The sequence below is a fragment of the Octodon degus genome, unplaced genomic scaffold, assembly GCF_000260255.1.
Source record: "Octodon degus isolate 3935 unplaced genomic scaffold, OctDeg1.0 scaffold00141, whole genome shotgun sequence".
Taxonomy (NCBI): domain Eukaryota; kingdom Metazoa; phylum Chordata; class Mammalia; order Rodentia; family Octodontidae; genus Octodon; species Octodon degus.
The window spans coordinates 5,688,355-5,694,794 of record NW_004524717.1 but is presented as its reverse complement, the minus strand read 5'-3'; the positions used below and the strand labels follow the sequence as shown (position 1 = coordinate 5,694,794).

Below are 6,440 nucleotides of genomic sequence, written 5' to 3'. Positions count from 1 at the left end.
AGTTAGGTGAGGGCTCTCCTTGCGTTGTTTTAGGTTTTTTCTAACTTTTTTTTTTTGTATGCTGGGGATGGAATGCAGGAATTTACCACTGACCTGTACTCCCAAGCCTTTTACAACTTTTTTTCAAGTATAGAATTATTTTCCCCAGTACTGCAAAGAAAAAAAAATAATAAAATGAAATAAAAATAAAATTATTTTAAAATTTTAAATGGCGAAGAAAAATTAAGTCTCCTGTGTGTTACTTACCTGGGAACTTGCTAGAGATGCAAATCCTCTACAACCCCCAAAAGCAACAATCCAAAAGAACTCTGTGCACTTCCTATGCTTACTTGAGTTTGACAAACCCAACCCTACAGTATCTCATCGATCCCCCTTACAACCCTGCAGTTCAGGTAGTATTATCCTCATTTCACTGATGAGGCAACTAGAACTCTGGATTATCACTTGCCTGTGTCCTATACAAAGTAAGCAGGGCAGCTCTGAACACACGTCTGACACTAAAGCCCATTGTGTTAGCTTTCTGCCTCTGTCACAAATACCTGAGCTTGTCAGCTTGGGAAGAGAAAAGGTTTATTTTAGATCACAGTTTTGCAGATTTCAGTTCCCAGTTGGTTGATATTACTGCTTGGGCCTGTGGCTCTGAGCTGGAACAGGCTGCTCACCTCACAGGGACCAGGGAGCGAAGAGCCAGAGAGAAAGAGGAGGAGGATGAGGAAGAGAAAGAGGAGAAGGAGCAGCAGCTGGGCCCCCTCCCCTCCCAGGGCAATTCCTCCTAATCAGAAGACCTCCCCAGAGGACCCATTCTTAAAGGTTCTGCCTCTCCCCAGCAGTCCAAGCCTGTCCACATGTCTGCAGGGAGCATGCTGCCAGCCATCTGGCTACAAACAGGACATTCACTATTGCACGCAGGTCTTCATAGAATTCCCAGAGAGACTGCCTCTGGCCTGCTCTCTGAAGGCAGCAAGATGGATTTGAGAGAGAGAGTCCAGAGTCCTCATTCTGTCACACATCACTGCGTCGCACGACTGTGCTTGTTGAGGTTGCCTGGGCCTGGGGGACCTGGGACTCCCATAGGGGGAGGACAGATGCCCCTGCACAGTCCTGTCCAGATCTGGGATCCACTTCAGTTGACTTCAGGGCACCTTTACCAGGGCCCCGCAGGCATTTCGGGAAGAGGGTGAGCAGGTAGGTCTCCATAATGTGCAGTCAGCTAAGCCTGCAGAAGCTGGTCTTCAACCTTGAGAAGTGAGGGACATCTTTCTTTGGTATCCTCCCCCGCCATCTTGCCCTGTACCCCAAAGCTGCTAGCCTCTTTTCCTAGGCTTCTGGCCTTTACCTTGAGCCAGTAAGACAATGCTCACAACTAGAGTCCCGGATCAGAAATGCCCAAATCAACAAATCCACTTTGCCAGTAGCTAAGCAGCTTGCAGTGTGTGGCTCCCAGCCACTGCTCCAGTGCAGATGTCTCAGCCGGGCCTGCGAGTTAGTGAGGTTCTGCCTGTCTCCCAGGGACCCCGCTCAATGCATTACTCAAAGCTGACCCTGGGGGCAGGAAGCCACCGGGTTGGCCCCTGGTGTGCAAGGGAAGAAGAAAGCCTTGGCAGGCACACCAGTCTGGGCTGCATTAGACAGCTGCTTGAGATAAACTGGGGGACAGCTCTTTCAGAGTCTGGTCCTTGGGGAAAGGGCTGTGCAAAAAAAGTCCCTCTCTTGGTTCAATTCCTTTTGTATTAGTTCTGGGGGAGTGAAGGGATTGAGAATGAAGTAGGAATGATAGCAGGAAGGTCTTGTGGCAAAGACCCCCAGGTCCCACAGCATAGCGGCTCTTCCTCTCAGTTCTCTCTCTCCCACCAGGGTAACTATGGAGCCCGCATTCCCAGAGCTTAGATTCCCAAAGGACAGGATTGGGTTCAAGGCTCAGTGTTAAATGACCAGAAGGGCTCTTTCCACAGCCACCTAGAGCAGTGGTCCTCGGGCTCATCAGCCTAAGAATCAAACAGGGTAATTTTCACTGGCATTGGGTGTGGCTCAGAAACTGCGCTTTCCGTGCTTACTTCATGGACAGTTCAGCTGTGGCAGTGTTGAGATCCATCTTGGTCTCTAGTAAACATTCTCTAGGGGCTTTATTTCAATGCAGTTGAGCTGAGCACGGGCGCACACACCTATAATCTCGCCTATAGGCAGGAGGATTGCAAAATTGAGTCCGTCTTGGGCATCTTAGCAAGACTGTCTCCATGTAAAGAAAAATAAAAACAGATGAGGATCCAGGTGAAGTCAGTGTGAAAAGCTGTGTTTAAGCACTAGCACTGTGTGTGTGTGTGTGGGGGGAGGACAGAGGTGGCTATAGAAATCTTGCGTCAGTGGGTCAGGGCTGAGGGTGAAGATCGTGTTTCCATGAGCTCTGGGGAACAACTCATGCTTCTGAGTTCGGAGTAGCAGGCTGTCTGGCCTGAGATCCCTTTCCATCATGAGCTTCACCCCAGGCCAACTTTATTTCCTGAGTTTAGAAGCTTCCTGAGCTATCAAAGTGACAACTTGCTCTAGGAAAGAGAGACAGTAATTTTGTGTACTCCTCCCTGCTTTAAAAAAAAAAAAATGTGACTGCTGGGGTTTAGATAAAATTGTGGAAGACAACCAAACATGACTACATCTTGCCAGGCAGCTAAGAATGAGTCTATTTTTGAAAGCTGTATAAAATTCAATAGAAAGTCTGCGGGGACCAGGTGTTTTCCGGACTTGGGAGACAAAACTGCTAATTCAGACTCCAGCTGCAAATGTTCTTTCTTCTCAATATTTTTCTCCTCATCGGAAAAGACTTAAATTCAGTGACGGCAGATCCCGAGGCCTCAGAGCTTCAAATGTTCTCCAATTTATTATCTGCTGAGCTGTGTGCTTTCCAAGCACGCGAGTACCATGGTTCACAAGAACAAGTGCAGGCTGCTGTGGCCAAGTGACCGACACGGTGGCACTTAGCTTGAGGGTGACCATCAGTCCAGGGTTTCAGTGATCCCTCCTATTGTTTTAATTTTTCAATTGCACTAAAAATACACCTAACATATAGTTTACCACTGTGACCATTTTCAGGGTGTAGTTAATGGCATCAAGCATTCATTCACGTGGTTGTGCCACCATCACTTCAGAAATTTTCATCATCCCAAGAGGAAACTAACTCCCTATTAAAAAATAACACTCCAGAGACGCCGCCACTGGCCCATGTTGCTTGTTCTCTTGTTGCTCCGCTTCCCAGCCACCCCAGATCGCAATGGAAGAAGAAATCGCCTCTCTCGTCATTGACAATGGCTCTGGCATGTGTAAAGCTGGCTTTGCCGGCGACGACGCTCCCCGGGCTGTGTTCCCCTCCATTGTCGGCCGCCCCCGACACCAGGGTGTGATGGTGGGCATGGGCCAGAAGGATTCCTATGTGGGCGATGAGGCCCAGAGCAAGCGTGGCATCCTGACCCTGAAGTATCCCATCGAGCATGGTATTGTCACCAACTGGGATGACATGTAGAAGATCTGGCACCACACCTTCTACAACGAGCTGTGTGTGGCCCCCGAGGAGCACCCAGTGCTGCTGACAGAGGCCCCCTTGAACCCGAAAGCCAACAGAGAGAAGATGACTCAGATCATGTTTGAGACCTTCAACACCCCGGCCATGTATGTGGCTATCCAGGCTGTGCTGTCCCTGTATGCCTCTGGGCGCACCACTGGTATTGTCATGGACTCTGGTGATGGGGTCACCCACACAGTGCCCATCTATGAGGGCTATGCCCTCCCCCACGCCATCCTGCGTCTGGACCTGGCTGGCTGGGACCTGACAGACTACCTCATGAAGATCCTGACAGAGCATGGCTACAGCTTCACCACCACTGCTGAGAGGGAGATTGTTCGTGACATTAAGGAGAAGCTGTGCTATGTCGCCCTGGACTTTGAGCAGGAGATGGCCACAGCTGCTTCTTCCTCCTCTTTGGAGAAGAGCTATGAGCTGCCTGATGGCCAAGTGATTACCATTGGCAACGAGCGCTTTCAGTGTCCAGAGGCGCTTTTCCAGCCCTTTTTCCTTGGTATGGAATCCTGTGGCATCCACGAGACTACCTTCAACTCTATCATGAAGTGCGACGTGGACATTCGCAAGGACCTGTATGCCAACACAGTGCTGTCTGGTGGCACCACCATGTACCCAGGCATTGCTGATAGGATGCAGAAGGAGATCACAGCCCTGGCACCCAGCACCATGAAGATCAAGATCATCGCCTCTCCTGAATGCAAGTACTCCGTGTGGATTGGCGGCTCAATCCTGGCCTCACTGTCCACCTTCCAGCAGATGTGGATCAGCAAGCAGGAGTATGATGAGTCAGGCTCTTCCATTGTGCACCGTAAATGCTTCTAAATGGACTGAGCAGGTGCCAGGCATCTGCTTCATGAGCTGATTCCGAAGTATAATTTGCCCTGGCAAATGTACAAACCTCATGCTAGCCTCATGAAACTGGAATAAGCCTTTGAAAGAAATTTGTCCTTGAAGCTTGTATCTGATATCAGCACTGGATTGTAGAACTTGTTGCTGATTTTGACCTTGTATTCAAAAAAATAAAAAATAAAAAATAACACTCCCTTCTCTTATCCCTCAGCCCCTGGTGACAACGGTTATACTTTGTGATTCTATGAATTTGACTACCTCGGGAACCTCATTTATCTTAGTCACCTCAGGCTGCTGTGACAAAATACCACACACGTTGAATTTCTGGAGGCTGGAAGTCAAGGGCCAGCATGGATCTTCTGGCAAAGGCTCCCTTTCTGGCTGTAGACTCTACCTTCTCACCGTGTCCCCACAGCAGAGAGCTGGTGCACTCCGTATAAGGGTACTTTCTACAAGGGCACTAATTCTAGTGACTCAGGGCTACACCCTCATGACCTCATTTGGCCTTAAATTATCTCCATAAAGGCCCTAGTACATGGGGATGAGTGTTCAACATACAGATAGGAAGGACACAGTTCAAATCATAGCATCACACAAGAGGAATCATGATAACTGCCCTTTGGGTTTGGCCTACTTCACTCAGTATAATATCTTTAGGGTTCATTCAGATTATACATATACCATAATTGCATTTCTTTTTGAGACTGAGTGATCATAGGGGTATGTTGCATTTTGGTGGTTCATTTTTTGGTGGACACTGGGCTGTTCTCCCATTTTGGCCATCCTGAATAGTGCTGTCAGGAGTGTTGGTGTCTGCACACATTTTAGGTCCCTGCTTTCTACTTTTATGTGTAGAGTACCCAGAAGTGGGATTGCTGGATCAAATGGTAACTCTGTTTAATCTCTTAAAGAAGGGGCTTCTGTTCTTTGGACTCAGCCACAGGCACATGTTGGCGTGGGGTTCCAAGGTCTCGTCACACTACATCATCCTGGGCTTGACATGGGGAGAATCATGAAGGGAAGGTTTCACGGGTCTTTCTACAAAACCTGTCCAGCATCTCTTGTCCCTCCTCTGTGCTGCACCCTTCAGCCTTTAGAGGTACCTATGATGGACTCCAGGGCCTCTCCCTCATAGAGATGCTGGGCAGACACAGTAGAGAATAATCAAGCTCCTAAAGGTGGAGGCCTGAGCAGGTGACCAAGGTCTAGAGCAGGTGATAGACTCTAAGGCCCCAAGGACAGTTGACTGATTCTTCTGGAAATTCCTCCTGCTTTTTTCCCACTGTGCATAGATCTTGCTCTGTGACATTTTAAAGTGTTATCTACAATCTGTCCCCTGGTATCTGATTATCCTTCAAGACTTTCAGAGAAACACTTATTCACCTGGTGCTGGTTTGTTTTTAAAGTGTGGACATGCAAATCCCCTTTGTCATGTTCTCAACACTGCGAACTCACAAAGAGCACAGCCTGGTGGTTCTCCTCCTGCACACACGTACAACAGCCATGTGCAGTGCGGCCTATCACCAGATCCTCCTTCCTTTATCTGTTCTGGGATCTTTCTTGAAGAAGGTTTTCCCCTCTCCAGTTGGATGTTTTCATCAGTATTTTTGTAATTCTTTCACAGCAGTTGTCTCTATCTCTTTAACCAATTTGGAATTTGTTTAGTGTTAAGTATGGTTTTGTTTTCAAGTTGACAGCCAAATGTTCCAAGTAAGTGTAGTCTCCTCACAGATCTGAAGTACTATCAGTATCACATACCAAGTTCCCTCATACACCTGGATATGGAATGAAGAAAGTGAAGGAAAATTTTTTCTTTTTCTGAGACAGGGTCTCACTATGTAGTGCAGGCTGGCCTTGAACTCACCGTGTAGCCCATACAGGCCTCCTGAGTGCTAGGATTATAGATATGCACCACCATGCCTGGTTTAAATGAGGGAGACTTTTGTGTGACTATTTTAAACTGGTGACATCAGTATAAATCCATGCTTTTCTTTTTTTTTTATATTTATTTATTCGTGTGTGT

At 47.8% G+C, this 6,440-nt stretch overlaps 1 pseudogene across 1 annotated transcript; it reads left to right on the top strand.

Moving 5' to 3' along the window:
- Nucleotides 1-3,247: 3,247 nt before the first annotated feature.
- LOC101574845 lies at nt 3,248-4,577 on the top strand (annotated as a pseudogene). The gene has a single exon (XR_001117307.2). The product of XR_001117307.2 is annotated as an actin, cytoplasmic 2-like (transcript).
- Nucleotides 4,578-6,440: the final 1,863 nt, after the last annotated feature.